Raw genomic sequence first — 19715 nt, forward strand, 5'->3', positions numbered from 1 at the left:
GGAAAAGAGTTCCCCAAACCTCCATGACTCTCTGCATGTAGAAGTGCTTTCTGTGATCTCTCTTGAATGTGCAATTCATCTATTACATTCTCAGCTACATTCTCCCCAACCCCACCCCCTTCCCATTCATCTCTCAGCCCCCGGCCCAAAAGCCTCATTAATGATGAAGGGCTTATGCCTGAAACGTCGATTTTCCTGCTCCTCGGATGCTGCCTGACCTGCTATGCTTTCCCGACAACACACTCTTGACTTATTCCTCATGTATGTATGTTGTGCTATTATTTCTTCTCACATAATTAAGTAATAACTAAGAAAACATTCTTCGGTCAACTCAAGAAAGCCTAAAATGGTTCCTTTTAAAATGTAACTTCATTTTGTCTGGGAATTCTGTAATGACAAGGAGGCGATCCTTTTCAAAGTTCAGTGGGAGGTGGGGTGATGGTGGTAGCTTAACGATTTGTGTATCCTGTCTGGAATTGTTACTAACTGGGGAATTTGCCCAAGAATTGGTCATAACATGGATAGGATAAGTAGACAAAGTCATTTCCCTGGGGTGGCGGAGTCCAGAACTAGAGAGCATAGATTCAGGGTGAGAGGGGAAAGATATAAACAGGACTAAGGGGCAACAATTTCACGCAGAGGGTGGTACATGCATGGAATGAGCTGCCAGAGGAAGTGGTGAAGGCTAGTACAATTGCAACATTTAAAATGCATCTGGATCTGTACATGAATAGGAAGGGTTTGGAGGGATATGGGACTAGATTGGGTTGGGATATCTGGTCAACATGGACAAGTTGGACCGAAGGGTCTGTTTCCGTGCTGTACATCTCTCTGACTCTATGACTCTATAACATCTTGCATTGGCATTGGGTAAAATTGGTGCCATTCAAGACAGCCAATTACGGGAAGCTGAGCAGCTCCTTTCTGATGACCATCTGGCCATTTTGTTTGGAAAGCTGGCCAGCAGCATGTTAATGCATCTTGACTGTTAGAATTGAATGGGCTTCATGTTCTCAATTCTAGGCAGCCCAGCCACTTGGTAGGCCCCTTTCCAGCCCAAAATGTAAAACGCTTTCTCTGCAATATTTCAATGGGCCATAATTAGCTTCTGTAGCTGGGAATCTCACTTGCTCTTGAGATTGAGTTTAAACATTAACTCCATTGATGCTGCTAGCATAAACATATAATGATTTCCTCAGTAAACCTATATTCTTCATTGAACTATACCTTGATCAGTAGGGGAATCAAGGATTATGGAGAAAATTCAGGAAAATGGATATGAAGAAAGTCTGATCAGCCATGGTCCAATTGAATAACAGAGCAAACTCGAGGGCTGAATGGCCTACTCCTGTTCCTAATTCTTATGGTCTTATACTCTTACATACAATGTTAAGTCACAATCACACACAAATTATTTATATTCTTTTCAGCTTATCATTAAAGCCTGTTTAAATATCTTCGGAGTAGTTTGTATGTTTTCACAAAGTGTGTCAAAACCCTGAATGAAAAATACTGGGAGAGAAGTCCGTTTGCAACTTGAGTGGGTTTCTTCTTTAATTTTTTAGGGAATGTGGTTGTTGCTGGTAAAGTGAACATTTCCTTGCTCAACCTTTTGAACTGAGTTGCTTGCTCGACCTTTCCAGAGGACAGCTCAGAATCAACCACATTGCCACACATAGACCAAACCGAGTAAGGATAGAAGATTTTACCTCAAAAGGACTTCTGTGAACCAGATAGATTTTAGCATGGGAAATGTTAGAATCCATTGTAGTTGACTTTATAGCAGAGCATTTGGAAAGCAGTGACAGGATCAGACTGAGTCAGCAGAGATTTATGAAAGGCAAATCATGCTTGGTAAGTCTATTAGCTTATTCTGAGGGTGTAACTTATAGAATTAATAAGGGGGGTGCCATTGGGTGTGGTACCTGAACTTTCAGAAGGCTTTCAGTCAGGTCCCACATAATAGATTGACATGCAAAATTAAAGTGCCTGAGACTGGAGGTTGTGCACTGATATGCATAGAGAACATGTTGGCAGATAGGAAACAGAGGATGAATAAACGGGTGGCAAGCAGTGACTAGTGGGATAGTGCAGGGATCAGTGCTTGGATCCCAGTTATTCATACTATATTTTCATGATTTAGGTGAAGAAACTGAAAGTAGTATCTTGACATTTGCAATGTCACAAAGATGGGTGGGAGGGTGAGCTATGAAGAGAATGCACAGATTGTTTCATTGTGATTTGGCCAAGTTGAGTAAGTGGGCAAATGCATGGCAGATAAAGTAAAATGTGGATAAATGTCAGATTATCCACACTGGTAGCAAAATCAGGAAGTTTATTATCTTCATGGCAATAGTTTGGGAAATAGTTTGGGGGTAGTGTAATAAGACATGGATGTCCGTGTGCACCAGTCACTGAAAATAAGCAGGTGAAGAAGGCAAATGGTATGTTGGCCTTCACAGTGAAAGGATTTGGGTACAGGAACAGGGATATCTTGTTGCAATTGTACAGGGCATTGGTGAAACCACACTTAGAGTATTGTTTGCAGTTTTGGTCTCCTTATCTGAAACAGGATTTTCTGGCTATGGAGGAAATGTAACAGAGGTTTACCAGATTGATTCCTGGGATGATAGGACTGCTGTACAAAAAGAAACTGGATCAATTAGAACTATATTCACTGGAGTTAAGAAGAATGAGGGGATATGACATAAAAATCCATAAAATTCTAACAGGACGAGTCAGGATCAACACAGGAAGAATGTTCCCAATGACCAGGGATCCCAAAACCAGGGGTCACAGTTTAAGGATACGGAATAGGTGATTTAGCACTGAGATGGGGGAGAAAGTTCTTCAACCAACGTGCGGTGAGCCTGTGGAATCTCTGCCACAGAAAGTGATCAAGGTTTGAATGTTTTCAGGAAGAAGTTAGATGTAATTCTAATGGTTAAAGGGATAAAAGAATATGGGAAGAAAGTGGAACAGATTTCTGAAGGAGACCATTTTCTCTCCATCAGTTTAGGCTCAGAGGTGACACTCACGATTCTGCACCAGAAGAGTATGGGTATGTAGAGAATCTACAGCAGCATTCCAATGCAAGATAAATGGAGTACTGCCATGTTGGAGTGTCTTCTTTCAGATAAGGCATCAAACCAAGTTTCTGTCAGCAGGATGTACAAGATCTCAAAATGATTTTGCACCTATGCAAATGTAACTGCATTTGGGGAAACTAATATCCTACTATGTTTGTATTCTGATGAAACTTTAAATTATCAATTGCATGCCAGCATTAAAATAGGGAACAGAAAAACTAAAGCAAACAATGCAACTGTGAAGGAGGGAGACATAATGAAATTATTTCCAGTCAAGCAATTTAATGTTATGTTCCTCAGAACAGATCATGCTATGGGTGGAATAGGTTTACCTTATTTGGGAAGACTGGGATAGTGGTAATATAAAGGGCAGAGATGGTCATGGATTGATAGATTGTGTTTAGGAGAATTTTCCTCAGTAGTATGTATCCACTCCAGAAAGAAAGGAGGTGCTAGTTCTCGGGCACTGGGTGTGCTAAGTAGATTAAGTGTCATTGGGGGGCATTTAGAGGACAGAGATCATAGTATCGTAAGAGTTAGGATGATGGTGGAAATCAACAATGAAGAATCCAGAGAAAACATAAATAGCGTTAGGGGAGATCTGACATCAATGGGGCAAGAGGGGTTGCTGGGCAGGATAGATTGGAATCAATGGTTAGTGCGGAAAACTGTCATTGAACAATGAGTTACCTTTAAAGAAAACATGGTCAAGGTATTTTCCTTCAAAAGGGAAAAGTAAGACAACCATATTCAGAGCTCATAGAATCCTTATACTGTGGAAAGAGGCCATTTGGCCCATTTGCACTGACCCACCAAACAGCCCTATACCCATAACCCTGCATTTATCCTGGCTAACCCACTGAGCCTGCATGTTCCTAGACACTATGAGCAATTTAGCATGGCCAACCCACTTAACCTGTACATCTTTGGACTGTGGGAGGAAACTACTGCACCTGGCAGAAACCTGTGCAGACATAGAGAGAATATGCAAACTTCACAGTTACCCAGGGGTGGGAGTGTACCTGGGTCCCTGATGCTGTGAGGTAGCTGTGCTAACCACTGAACCACTGTGTTATCCTACGTCCAGCAGCCTGAATGAAATGGAAGATTGAAGTTAAGATGTCAATATATCACTGGCTCAACATTCTCAACAAGTGCTATGCCATTGCAATGTGGATCTTGCAGCTGTTCCTGGGATTGCAGACTTAGTTAAAGATTTATTATATATTTTTTAAGTTATCACAATCATTATAGTTTACTAATATAAGATTTTTATTCATTTTGTTTCATTAACATTTAACAGAACACAAAAAAGCCAAACAAAAAAAAATGTGATTTTTTAAAATTGACTTTTAAAAAAAAAACTTTATAGGATCCACAACGAACAGCTGAGCTTGTTTTTATTCTAAATTCAGAAGTTAAAAAAAGTCTATATGTGGTTTAGAAGTTTATTTTACATTGCAAAGGATTTTTTTTGAAAACCAAAGTTTTTTTCAAATAAGGAGTTAGGTTTTTATTCCGGAGAGTCCTACATCTGGTCAGCTCTGGAGAAGAATTTTTTTTTCCATTGAGGAATTTATTGGAGGAATAGTATTTTTTATTCAGTTAATCAGCTAAGTACTTGATTTTATTTAAGTTTTATATGTTTGATATACATATATGTGAAAGATTTTTTTCAATTTTAACATTATTTTCTGTAGGTAATGTAAGGTAGTTTATCTTATATGTAATGTGTTATTGAACCATCCTTATTTTGAGGGTAGGTATTATTGAAGGCATATATGAAGACAGAGTGTGATGGATGGTAGATTTAGAAATGTTATTACACTGCAGGATAAGTCAGATATATGGGTGGCAGTTGGGAAAGGTAAGAAGACAGTTCAAAAGTCTCTGGTGGCTATTCAGCTATCAAATAGATATTCAGTTTATGGAACTGTAGAAGGGAATAATCTCTCTGAGGTAAATGGAAGGGACATTCAGTTATTGGACACTCGAAATGTTTCTTATGTTAGGCAGCGTTTTAGAAGATTTAATAGACTTATTGCTATCAGGGACTGTCCTGTCAGTGGCATAGACAGGAGATTCTGTGGCAGTGAGCATAAATTTAGGATGGTTTGTTGCTTTCCTGGTGCTAGGATTAAGGACATCTCTAAATATTTCAAGCATATTATTAAAGGTGAGATTCAGAAGCCAGTAATTATTGTATGGGTTGAGAGGAATGATATTTTCAGGGAAAAGATTAAAGCAGTACAGAATGAATTTAAGAGGTTAGGTAGAAGATTAAAAAATAAAACCTTAAAAGGAGCAAATTCTGGTTTACTCTCTATGCCAACTTAAATAAAGGTAGGAATAAAAGGTAAAAGGAGATAAATCAGTGGCTGAAGAGTTGGTGTATTTTCAGAGATTCAGGTTTTTGGACAACGGGAATGTCTTTTGGGATAGAAAAGACCTGTTCAAAAAGGATAAGTCTAACCTCAACTGAAAAAGGACCAATATCTTAGCAGGAAGACTTGCTCATTCCGTTAAGGGAGACTTTATACTGATAGAAGGGGAATGGAGGAATTCTAAGCAGCAGGGTAAATAGAAAGATTGAAGGGGAAGGTTCTGAATGTGAGGAGAGCCTGTCAATTAGAAAAAAAACAAAAGAGTCAGAATGCAGTAAATCTGAATGCAATAAATAAGTTGCATTTATTTCAATGCAAGAGGTCTTATAGGTAAGGCTGATTACCTCAGGGCATGTTTAAAAACATGGTATTGGGACATTATAGCTCTTACAGAAACTTGGCTGAGAGATGGACAAGACTAGCAGCTCAGTGTTCTGGGTTTTATATGGTAATAGAATGGTAGAAAAGGAGGCAAAGTGGGGGTGTCAATTTTGATTAAGGAATACATTACTGCTGTAACTTGGGAAGCTATTTCTGAAAAAATCATCCAGTCAAAATATTTGGGTAGAAATTACAAATAAGAAAGGAAAGATCACTTTACTGGGTTTGTACTACAGCCCCCCCTCCCACCCCCACTAGTAAGAGGGAATTTGAGAAACAAATATGTAGGGAGATCTCAGATATATCTAAGCATAATAAGGTTCTAATAATGCGGGATTTTAATTTTCCAAACATTGACTGGGGTTACCATAGTCTTAAAGATTTGTATAATGAAGAATGTGTCAAGTGTGTTCAAGAAAATTTTCTTTATCAATATGTGGACGTTCCCATTAGAGAAGGAACACAGCTTGGGCAATAAGGCAGGGCAGGTGACTTGAGGAAAATTGGGGGAACACTTTGGGTCTAGTGATCATAATTCTATTAGTTTCAAAATGGTTATGGAAAAGGATAAGCCTCCCATAAAAGTTAATACTTTTAATTGGAGTAAGGCAAATTTTAATGATATGAGACAAGAACTTTCAAAATTTGATTGAAGTAGACTGTTCGCAGGTAAAATGATGTCTGACAAGTGGGAAGCATGTAAGAATGTGGTTAAAAATCACACAACACCAGGTTATAGTCCAACTGGTTTATTTGGAAGCATGGGCTTTCGGAGCACTGCTCCTTCATCAGGTAGCTGTGGAGTAGGATCATTAGACAGAGAATTTATGACAAAAGATCACAGTGTCTTGCAACTGAATTGATATATTGAACAAACCTGGATTGCTGTTAAGTCTTTCATCTTTTAAAGTGTGTTGCCGGTTTCTGTTCATTACTATGTAAATCCCAGAATTTCTTTCAAGTCACATGCTCGAGATAACTTAAGGTTTTTGTGAAAAAAGGTGACATCTCAGCTCAGACACCTCTACATTCAAGAATGTGATGATGAGAGTTCAGCAGCATTTTGTTCCTGTTAGAATGATTATACTGTAGAAAAGCAAATGCAGTCAAGATAATGCAGGGAAGTAAACTTTGATGTTTTAGAAACAGGTTATATTACAGAAGAGGAAGTTTAGGAGGTCTTAGAGAATATAAAGGTGGATAAATCTCCAGGATTTATGTATCCCAAAATGTTGTGGGAAGTAAGAGAAGAAATTAGGAGAGCCCTTGCAGAAACATTTCCATCATGTATAACTATGGGTGAAGTGCCTGATGACTGGGGGGTGGCTAATGTTGTACCTTTGTTTCAGAAACGTTGTAAGAGAAACCAGGAAACTATAGACATGTGAGTCTGACTTTGATTGTGGCTAACTTGTTGGAGATGATTATAAGGATTTATGGACATTTAGAGAGGCAAAAATTGATTAAGGATAATCAGCATGGTTTTGTGCAAGGAAAATTGTGTCTCACAAACTTGAGTTTTTTGAGGAGGTTACTAAAAAGATTGATGAAAGAGCAGTAGACATTGTTTATTTGGGTTTTAGTAAAGCCTTTGACAAGGTTCTGCACAGTAGACTAATTAGTAAAGTTAGGTCACATGGAATTCAGGTGAGCTTGCCAGTTGGATATAGAATTGGCTTAACATGCAGGAGGCAGAACGTGATGTTGGAAGATTGCCTTTCGGACTGGAGGCCTGTCACCAGTGGTGTTCCACAGGGATCAGTCCTGGGTCCTCTTCTGCTTGTCATTTATATAAGTGATTTGGATGAGAATATAGAAGGCATGTAGTAAGTTTGTGGATCACATTAAAATTGGTGGCATAGTAAACAGTGAAAAAAGGTTTTCTAAGATTACAAAGGAATCTTGATCAAATGGGTCAATGGGCTGAAAAATGGCAGATGGAGTTCAACCTGGATAAATGTGAGGTATTGCATTTTGGTACAACAAACAAGAGTACAGTTAACAGTACGGCCTTGGGTAGTGTTGTAGAACAGAGGGACCTGGGGTGCAGATACATAATTCTTTGAAGTTTGCGTCATAAATAGACAAAAGGAGAAAGTGAGGACTGCAGATGCTGGAGATCAGAGCTGAAAAATGTGTTGCTGGAAAAGCCCAGCAGGTCAGGCAGTACCCTTGGATGCTGCCTGACCTGCTGCGCTTTTCCAGCAACACATTTTTCAGTCATAAATAGACAGGGTGGTTAAAAGTGAATTGCCTTCATTGCTTGGTCCTTTGAGTTTAGGAGTTGGGAAATCATTATGAGGTTGTACAGAACATTGGCGAGACCTGTTCTGGAGTACTGTGTCCAGTCCTGGTTGCCCAGTTATAGGAAGGATATTATCAAGCTGGAGCGGGTTCAGAAGAGATTTACCAGGATGTTACTGGATATGGATGGTTTGAATTATAAAGAAAGACTGGTTAGTCTGGGAGTTTTTTCACTGAAACATAGGAGGTTAAGAGGCCATCAGATAGAAATTTACAAAATAGTGAGAGGTATAGATAGAGTTAATGGTGATTGTCTTTTCCCTCAGATGGGGTATTTTAAGACTAGGGGACACATTTCAGGTAAGAGGAGAGTGATTTTAAAAAGACATAAGAAGCAAATTTTTTTATACAGGGGGCGGTCCGTGTGTGGAATGAACTTCCTGAGGAAGTGGTGAATACGGGTACAATTACAACCTTTAAAAGATATTTGGATAGATGCATGAATAGGAAAGATTTAGAGGGATATGGGCCAGGAGCAGGCAGGTGGGACTAGTTTAGTTTGAGATTATGTCGAGCATGAATTGGTTGGACCGAAGTGTCTGTTTCTGTGTTGTATGGCTGTATGACTCTGTGAATGAGAAAAGTGTCCTGATAGGTGTCAGGTAGAAAATACTTTTGAGAATCAACTTGAATATAGAAAGTTGGAGGGGAGGTGTAAAAGCAAATAAGAGGAGCAAAGGGGAACTACAAAAAGAGACTAGTAGAAATCATAAAATGGAATCTCAAAGTTTTCCATAAGCATACAAATAATGAATTATCAAAAAGTTGGTAAAAGGAAGATTAGGACTGATTAGCGACTTAAAAGAAGGTTTGCATTAGGAAGCATTGGGTGGCTGAAATTCTGAAATGAATGCAATGCATCTGCCTTTAAAGAGAGAGCAGACATACAGAGACGGTCACGAGCTTCCTAGGAGTAAATATCACCAATAATCTGTCCTGGTCCATCCATGTCAATGCTACAGTCAAGAAAGCACACCAATGCCTCTACTTCCTCAGAAGACCAAGGAAATTCAGCATGGTCTCAATGACACTTACTAATTTTCATAGATGCACCATAGAAAGCATCCTGCCCAGATGCATCACAGCCTAGTATGGCAATTGCTCTGCCTGAGATAGCAAGAAATTTCAGAGAGTTGTGAATGTGGCCGGGTTCATCATGCAAACTAGCCTTCCTTCCATTGACTCTGGCTATGCTTCCTGCTACCTTGGAAAAGAAGCCAACATCATCAAAGACCCCTCCCACCTCAGTTATACTCTCTTTCACATTTTTCAATTAGGCAGAAGATACAAAAGTTCGAAATCATGTACCGACAGATTCAAGAACAACTTCTTCCACACTGTTGTCAGACTTATGAAAGTACCTCTCGTATATTAGAGTTGATCTGTTTCTGCATCTTCTCTGTAGCTGTAATGCTATATTCTATAAGCTGTTCTATTACTCTGATGTACTTATGTAAAGTATGATTTACCTGGAGAGCATGAAAAATAATACTTTTCACAATCTCTTGGTGTGACAATAATAAATCAAATCAAATCAAAAATCAAAAAAGATACTTCCCAGGCAGTGGTGATAGAGAAAGAAATTCAATCATGTGAATGATTCAGGATTGACAGGGAGGAGGTATTGAATAGGCTGTATATTTAAAGTTGACACTACATGAGACCAGATGAGATGCATCCAAGATACTAAAGGGAAAAAGGGACTGCAGCAATGTGCAAAAAAAAAATTGTCTGAGTGGTGGAAGAGAGTAATTGTTAACAGATATTATTTGGGTTGGAGGAAGGTTTATCATGGAGTTCTCCAGTGATTGATATTGGGACCGCTGTTCTTCCTAATTATCTAAATCCTGGAGTGCAGAGCCAAAGGTTGCGGATGAAGTAAAGCCTGGAAGCACTATAAACTGTAAAGGGGACAATATTCAAAGAGCATTGACAAGTTGATGGAATGGACAGATTGGGAATGGATGAAGTTTCATACGGAGAAGTGTGAAGTGATAATCTTCGGGTGAAGGAACATGAAGAGAGAATATAAAATATAGAGCCTGATTCTAAAAGGTACGTAGGAGCAGGTATTTATTTATAAGTCATTAAAAGTGGCAGGACAAATGAAAGATCAGTTAGCAAAACACGCAGTATCCTTGCCTTTACTCATTGCGATATAAAGTACAAGAGAAAAGAGGTTATGCTGAACTTTAGCTACATCCTCAGCCTAAGCGTTGTGTGCAGTCCTTGGTACAACAATTAAGGAACACATTTGATCTCATTGGAGAGAGTGTAGAAGAGGCTTATGTGTCACTTTCAGGTATGAGATTGGAGAAGTTAGAACAGTTTTCCACAGAGAGGAGAAGGCTAAGTGGAAATTTGATAGAGATTTTCACAATCATGAGGGGTCTGGGCAGAATAGACAGGAAGAAACTGTTCCCACTTTTAAAAAGGTTGTGAACAAAAAGGTGAAGTTTTAAATTAATTTGCAAAAGAATCTAATGCAATTTAGGGAAATTCTTTTCATACAGCAGATGGTTTGAGTCAGGAATGCATTGTCTGTAAGTGTGATTGAGGCAGGTTCAATCGAGGCATTTAAGAGGGCATTAGAGGATTATTTGAAGACAAACCATCTCCAGGGCTATGGAGAAAAGGTAGGAGAATGGCACTATGTTATAATGTTCATTTGGAGAACTGTTGCACCCGCAATGGGGTTAATGGCGCCTTCTGCACTGTAACTAGGTTCTGTGATATGCATCTATAAACATATACATAGAAAATGAATGCTGACGACAGAGACCTATTCTGATCGTTCATTTATAGGATTTGTAGTGAGAAAATCTACCTCCAGAAAGTAGTCATTCATCCTGAGATGTCATTTGCACCCTTTGATTTGTTATTTTCCCTCCAAAATGACAGTATTTGTTGTGGTTGCTATAGATCCATATTGTAGTTTCTGGGGTTTCTCATTTCAGTACTGCCAATATTAGAATTGGTATTTAGTTATGAGTCATGGTTGAAAATTGACGTCTTTTGTCATAATAAGTATCATCCTGAAGTAAAAGTTCACACAACTACTACAGAATAACTTGTGATTTATCAAGATGATGCCTCTTTGATTGAGAGTGACTGGAGCAACTTTGGCAATAATACCCGGTGCGAAATATGATATATTGCAGGCTAGATGTTTTAAAACAAGCACCCTTTTGTTTTACAATTCCAGTTGTATATCCCCATTCTGATATCATTCTAAAATGCTATAGGTTAGCTCATGGGATTAAACATAAGAATGCTGCGATTTTAAAATGGACAGCACCTGTTGAGAAAATGCTCCTGCAGTGTGATATCTGCTGTGAAAAAGCCTTGAACAATTTGTCTTTTATTTTAGATTTAGTGGCAACATTTGTAAAACTTCTATTTTGAGGTAAGGTCAGTGGATAGTTTTGCCAAGCGAGTAAAATCAGCCGGGTTTAAGTGCTGACATTTAACAAACTTTCATCCAGTCGAGTGGGAAGAAGCTGATCTGCCTTGATTTAACCCCATTTGGATCCTAAATGATTAAGTACAATTTGATAGCACGGTGGCTCAGTGGTTAGCACTGCTGCCTCACAGCACCAGGGACTGGGTTTGATTCCAGCCTCGGGCAACTGTCTGTGTGGAATTTGCACATTCTCCCTGTGTCTGTGTGGTTTCCTCTGGGTGCTCCGGTTTCCTCCCACAGTCCAATGATGTGCAGGTTTGGTGAACTGGCCATGCTAAATTGCCCATAGTGTTCAGGGATGTGTAGGTTAGGTGCATTAGTCAGACGTAAATGTAGATTAATAGGTTAGGGCAATAGGTCTGGGTGGGTTAGTCTTCGGAGGGTTGGTGTGGACTTGTTGGGCCAAATGGTCTGGTTTCCACCCTGTATGATTCTATGAAAAGAGTATTTGGAGGTCTGTACCATTCATAGGGATGGAAAGACATGATCAAAATTTCCATGTAAAAGATTCCAGAGACTATTTGACACTGGATCACTACAGTATCATTAAGAATTATCAATTGTGCAGAACCAACTGCAAAACTTAAATCTGCAGTTAATTTAAATTAGGAGGTGGGGTATTGGTGGGAAATTATGATAAGGCACTTTTTCTCTTATTTGCAACTTTGAATGGAGTTTAGTCAATTTTAATCTGAGTACCCGGCTAAAATCTGCATTTCCACAGGCAATTTTGATTAAAAAGCTCCACCTGGTCTTTAATTTTCCTCAACATGGCAATAGGAAAGATCCATAGATTTTTTTTTTTGAAAATGTATAGACTGAACCCATTCACAATATTTAATACCAGTTAAGTGATTCCTCCCTTGACCAGGAATTTTCTAGCTGGTAGAATATCTCATTTCATAATTATGGTACACTTAGGAGAAATCCTGATCCGGGGAAAATCCTGGTTCCAAATAGTCTCTATTATTTTAGGGGCTCAGGAGGTCTTTTCTACAAGAAGTTTTCAAAATTTGGATGCTTTTATGCAGAGCAGCTGTGACTAATCATCTAATGAGGAATCAGTTTGCAGTGTCTATGAAAACAGCCTACTGGATCTCATTACATCTCGCCTTTCTTTAAAATTAATAGCTGACTCTAAAACTTCATGCAAATCAAGCTAAAGTTTTACAATAGAAACTTTAAAGTCACAGTCCTATAAAATGAATAATGTACAAGGTACAAAAAGTGTTTGTATTAAATGTAATTCATGGCTAAACATTAAAGACACGTTAGCATTTCACACAATGTGCATCTGGTTTCCTTCTCATTAATTTTGATCGAGTCACAGTGACTTCCTGTTGCATGCTCTAGAGTGATTATTGAACTGCTGTAGGTATAGACTCAGTTGGGAGCTTTGACTTATTACCTGTGGGTTGTGTTGTGTTCCAATTCACCATCACGTAATATATCCTCGATCATTCACTCACTGATTTTTCATACGGTCTCTCTCTCTCTCTCTCTCTCTCTAATTATGACATGCATGTGAACCTCCACACGCTTTCACAACTGAAGTCCAGGTTGCAGTTCGGTATAATATGAATATTTTCTCCTGCCACTTCTGGTTCTGCTCATTTCTAATATGTTGCTAGGAGATAACAAGAGCAAAGGTTGAGACATTGATCATGACAACATTTCAGTGGTTTCTTTCTTTTTCTCTTGATCATGTACAGTCACTAACCTTGAGGAGATTGTCCTTAATGAGTAATTTGGAATCCATGTGACAACTCGTCAGATGTTGTGCAAGGTAGAATCATTTCTACAATGGTGTTTTCCAGTATTTCTATGTTTGCATCTTGAATACTGTCACTAGCTTTCCTAATGATGCTATTGACAAGTTGCACAACTTTTAAGAACATAAGAACTAGGAGAAGGAGTCAGCTGTGCGGCCCCTGCAGGCATAAATTATTCTTTCCTGCCAACTCACCATAGCCGTCAACTCCCTGATACTTCAAAAAATCCATCCACCTCCTCTTCCAAAAGCTTTCAGTGATCCTGCCTCCACAATTCTCTGGGATAGTGAATGCTAGACATTCAGTATCCACTAGTAGAAGAAATTCCTTTTCGTCGTGGTTTTGTGAATGTCCCCTTATTGTGAAACTATGTTCCCTCGTTGAGATTCCTTCACTACTGAAAAGATCTTCTCAACATCTCTGTTAAACCCTCTCAGTATCTTATGTGTTTCAATAAGGCCATCCCGCATTCATCTGAACTGCAATGAATAAAGGCCAAACCTGTTTATCCATTCTTGATAGTGGAAATATCGAAAATAGGAGCAGGTGGAGACCATTTACCCCCATTGAGCATGATCTGCAATTCATTTTGATCATGGTTGATCATTGAGCTCATTATCCCAATTCCACCTTCCCCCCATAACCTGTCTTCCCTTTAGTTACAAGAGCTAGATCTACCTCCTTCTTGAAAACACTTAATGTTTTGGCCTCACATACTTTCTGTGGTAGTGAATTCCATAGGCTCATCACTCTCTGGGTGAACAAATTTCTCCTCATCTCTGCACCTTATATTTTAACCCTTAAACTATGACACCCTATTTTTGGACTCACCCACCATTGGGAATATCACTCGTGCAACTAACCTGTCTAGTCCTGTGATCAACCAACCCCTTCACCTCAAGAATAAGCTTAATGAATCTCATTTGCCAGTACATTCTTTCTGAAATATAATGAATGAATTGAAAAACTAAAACTGCAACCTCACTAACACCATCCACAATTGTGACAAAACGTCTGTATTTATAAACTCCAACCTTTGAGTAATAAAGATGAAAATTATATTTGCCTTCTTAATTCTTTGCTGGTCTGCATGCTGACTTTTGTGTTTCATCCACAAGAACACCCCAATCTCTCTGTGCTACACATTTTTTGGAGTTTCTCCATTGTAAGTAAAAGTCTATCCTTTGATTCTTTCCTCACAGTTTTGTACATTAAATTACATCTGCCAAGTTTTGGCTATTCACTCAAGCTATCCATATACCCTTCTGGATATCCTGTGTCCTTATCAAAACATGCTGCCCCACCTATTTTTATATTGTTGGCAAATTTGGATTCATTACACATTGTTCCTTACTCCAAATCGTTAACATAGGTAGTGAACAATTGTTAACTTTGGAGTGATCCTTGTGGTAATCCATTAGTTCTAACCTGAAAAAGACCCATTAATCCTGACTCTCTGTCTTTTGTGTGTTAACCAATCTTCAGTCCATGCGAAGATGTAAGCCTCAATCCCAGGAGCATCTGTGCAATAATTTCTTATGTGGCACTGAGAGTCATAGAGTCATAGAAATGTACAGCATGGAAAGTGACGCTTTGGTCCAACCCATCCATGCCGACCAAATATCCAAACCTAATCTAGTCCCATTTAGAGTCATAGAGTCATAGGGATGTACATAGAGTCATAGGGATGTACATAGAGATTTGCCAGCACTTAGCCCATATCCTTCTAAACCCTTCCTATTCATATACCCATTCAGATGCCTTTTAAATGCTGCAATTGCACCAGCCTCCACCACTTCCTCTGGCAACTCATTCCATACACGCACCACCCTCTGCATGAAAAGGTTGCTCCTTAGGTCCCTTTTATATCTTTCCCCTCTTACCCTAAACCTATGACCTCTAGTTCTGGACTTCCCGACCCCAGGGAAAAGACTTTGTCTATTTATCCTATCCATGCCCCTGATAATTTTGCAAACCTCTATAAGGTCACCTCTCAGCCTCCGATGCTCCAGGGGAAACAGCCTCAGCCTGTTCAGCCTCTCCCTATAGCTCAAATCCTCCAACCCTGGCAACAACCTTGTAAATCTTTTCTGAACCCTTTCAAGTTTCACAACATCTTTCCCATAGGAAGGAGACCAGAATTGCATGCAATATTCCAACAGTGGCCTAAGCAATGTCCTGTACAGCTGCAACATGACCTCCCAACTCCTGTACACAATACTCTGACAAATAAAAGAAAGCATACCAAATGCCTTCTTCACTATCCTATCTACCTGTGACTCCAATTTCAAGGAGCTATGAACCTGCACTCCAAGGTCTCTTTGTTCAGCAACCTTACCATTAAGTGTATAAGTCCTGCTAAGATTTGCTTTCCCAAAATGCAGCACCTTGCATTTATCTGAATTAAACTCCATCTGCCGCTTCTCAGCCCATTGGCCCATCTGGTCAAGATCCTGTTGTAATCTGAGGTAATCCTCTTCATTGTCCACTACACCTCCAATTTTGGTGTCATCTGCAAACTTACTAATTGTACCTCTTATGCTTGCATCCAAATCATTTATGTAAATGACAAAAAGTAGAGGGCCCAGCACCGATCCTTGTGGCACTGCACTGGTCACAGGCCTCCAGTCTGAAAAACTACCCTCCACCACCACCCCTCTGTCTTCTACCTTTGAGCCAGTTCTGTATCCAAATGGCTAGTTCTCCCTGTATTCTGTGAGATCTAACCTTGCTAATCAGTCTCCCATAGATCACATCTACCGCTCTGCCCTCATCAATCCTCTTTGTTACTTCTTCAAAAAACTCAATCAAGTTTGTGAAACATGCTTTCCCATGCACAAAGCCATGTTGACTATCCCTAATCAGTCCTTGCCATTCCAAATACACGAACGTCCTGTCCCTCAGGATTCCCTCCAACAACGTGCCCACCACTGACGTCAGGCTCACTGGTCTATAGTTGCCTGGCTTGTCCTTACCACTCTTCTTAAACAGTGGCACCATACAATGTCTTCTGCAAATCCAAATGCATTACATCTACTGGTTGCCCTTTATCAATTCTGCATGTTATATCGTCAAAGAACTTGAGCAAAGTTAGCAAACAAGATTCCCATTTCATAAAACCATGTTGATTCTGATTGCATTAAGTTTTCTAAATGGCAGCTTTTCCTGCCATTTCTTCCTCAATACGTAACTTCAGCATTTGGCCGACAACAGAAGTTTTATTGTTACAGCAAAATTATTTCATTCAGAATGAAACAGTTTAGAAGTAGCTTGCTTTCATTTTCATTCATCCAGAAACATGTTTGATTCTGTTCATTCATAAACTTGATAGCAGCTTATACTTCATACATGGTCATGTGTTCAGACGAATTGGATAATACCACATGCAGTTCAACACATTGGATTACTATCCATGCAGAAAAGATGAATTTCTATGTTTCTTGTCCATTATCACTAGAAGTCTCTCTTTCAAATAAATTTCAATAGCTATTACCAAAGAAAAAGTACTAGAGCCACTAATGGGGCTAATGACCAATACGTATCCTGGACCTAATGGGATGCATCCTAGGATATTAAAAGAAATAGCTGCAGAGATACACTAGTACAAATCTTCCAAGAATCCTTAAACTCTGGAAAAGTCTCACAAGATTGGAAAACTGTCAATGTAACACATTTATTTGAAAAGGGAAAGAAACTATAATCCATCTTAATATCTGTAATAGGGAAAATATTAGAGTCTATTGTAAAGGATGTATTAGCTCAGCATTTGGAAAAGCATAATATGATCAAGCAGAGTCATCATGGCTTCATGAAGGGGAAATCATGCCTAACAAATTTATTAGAATTCTTTGAGGAGGTAACAAGCAGGACAGATGGATGGAAAGCTGTGGATATTAGGATTTTCAAAAGATGTTTGACAAGGTACTACATATTAGACTATTTAATAAGGTGTGAGTCTATGATGTTGGAGGTAGTATATTAACAGGGATAGAACACTGGCTAATGAATAGAAGGCAGAAAGCTGAGATAAGGGGGAATTTTCAGGAAGGCAACTTGTAACAATTGGACCACTTCAGAGATCATTTCTGGGGCCACAATAATTTAAAATATGTATTAATGACTTGATAAGGAACGTAAATCAGTATAGACAAGTTTCCTGGACAAATTTCTTTACGGGAGGGGACTGTAACAGATATTCTGTTCTATTTTAAGTCAATGGGCTGTAGGGTCAAGTCCCGCTCCAAGCACAAAACGATGCATATGCAGTGTAGTTTCAGCTAATCAAGATCATTTGCAGATTTTCATGGACGCTCCAAAAATCAAGTTGGAACTTCTGGACATAAGTACAACAATAAGTACATTTGAAAATGCTTTGTATATACTTTTAAACAAATTACTGAGTAACAGACTAATATTTCCCAATCTAATCAGTAGTTTGAACAATTCTGATGAAGGGACTGAAACATTAACACTGTTTGATTCCATCGATCCTGTCTAACCTGTTGGATCTTTGCAGCTCTTTATGGTTTCACATCAGGAATTATTTCTGAATATTCATTACAAGGTATTGTCAGTTATTTGAAATCGGGTTACTCACAGCCAGTGGATTGAGTTACTTTTTTTCCTGCTATATTAACCAAATTTGATGTGTTCCCCTCATAATATATTTTAAGGCAAAATTTGATTGTAAAAGCTGCTGGATTGTGTTGGGTCATGCCAGATTTTGCATTTAGTGATGAGCAACTATGTTTGAGAGGAAGCCTAGGGAGTAAAACACTTCTTAACGTTGGGCCAATTTGTACTTGCTTCACGTTTTGCACTCAAAGCTGAAATTCTCTCGGCTTTCAAATGGAGAAAATAGATTCCATAGCACTGGGTGAATTTCAGTGCAGGAGACCCGAGTTCAGTGTCCCAATGAGAGAACAAACAGGAAATATATGACAGCTTTCTGGGGGAGATGCTTTCTAAGTTTAACCAGACATTTAAGTGGCAATGTCAGGTTTCCCAAAGAATTAATTCCTAATTGGATGAAAATTGGGAGCTGGGCACTGCCAATTAAATCAAGGTATAATGTCCTGCATTGTGAGCAGCCTCAAGCAGGGTGGTGGCTCCTGGCAGTTAGTAATTCAGTGAATCGTTCACCAGGAAATATTGCTGGATGTTTGGAGACATTTGACCGTGGGTTTGTTGGCGGTTCTGGGCATTGGGTGGCCAGCAAGGTAGAGTGTTGGGCGGTCAGATGTAAAGCAGAGGCTTTATCCCCAGCGGGCACCCTCCCGCTCACCTTTCTGGTACTGGGTCCCTCAATTGAGCACTAAATGTTTTTGAAAGAACAAATCTCTCGACATTGACTGGCAAATCCGACAGAGTTTGCTCGGCAGTCTAAAGGTGTAATGGGAGGCTGCACAGGTTTGGGAAATTCCTAGCTACCGCTAAATTTCTGTTGGCTCTGGGATAAAGTCAGTTTTCCTGTTGACTTCAATTGACAATTTCCACCCTCCCCCTGCCACCCATTGTTATGATACTGTAAGTCCTCCCTCCACCTAGCCTGCTCAGTAGGCTCAGTAGGCTCATGCTCCCGCGAGGAGGTTGAGCAACTCATCAACTTCACCAACACATTCCACCCTGGACCATTTCTAACACCTCCCCCCCCCTTCCTGGACCTCTCCATCTCCATTAATGACGACCGACTTGACACTGACATTTTTTACAAACCCACCGACTCCTAGAGCTACCTGGATTACACCTCTTCCCACCCTACCTCTTGCAAAAATGCCATCCCGTATTCCCAATTCCTCCGCCTCCGCCGTATCTGCTCCCAGGAGGACCAGTTCCACCACAGCTTACACTAGGTGGCCTCCTTTAGAGACCGCAATTTCCCTCCCCACGTGGTTAAAGATGCCCTCCAACGCATCTCGTCCACATCCCGCACCGCCGCCCTCAGACCCCACCCCTCCAACCGTAACAAGGACAGAACGCCCCTGGTGCTCACCTTCCACCATACCAACCTTCGCATAAACCAAATCATCTGCCGACATTTCCGCCACGTCCAAAAAGACCCCACCACCAGGGATATATTTCCCTCCCCACCCCTTTTCGCCTTCCGCAAAGACCGTTCCCTCCGTGACTACTTGGTCAGGTCCACGCCCCCCCCTACAACCCACCCTCCCATCCTGGCACCTTCCCCTGCCACCGCAGGAACTGCAAAACCTGCACCCACACCTCCTCCCTCACCTCTATGCAAGGCCCTAAAGGACCCTTCCACATCCATCAAATTTTTACCTGCACATCCACTAATATCATTTATTGCATCCGTTGCTCC

The sequence above is a fragment of the Chiloscyllium plagiosum genome, unplaced genomic scaffold (assembly GCF_037043375.1).
Source record: "Chiloscyllium plagiosum isolate Xiang-an unplaced genomic scaffold, Cpla_swu_hap1 HiC_scaffold_7, whole genome shotgun sequence".
Lineage (NCBI taxonomy): Eukaryota > Metazoa > Chordata > Chondrichthyes > Orectolobiformes > Hemiscylliidae > Chiloscyllium > Chiloscyllium plagiosum.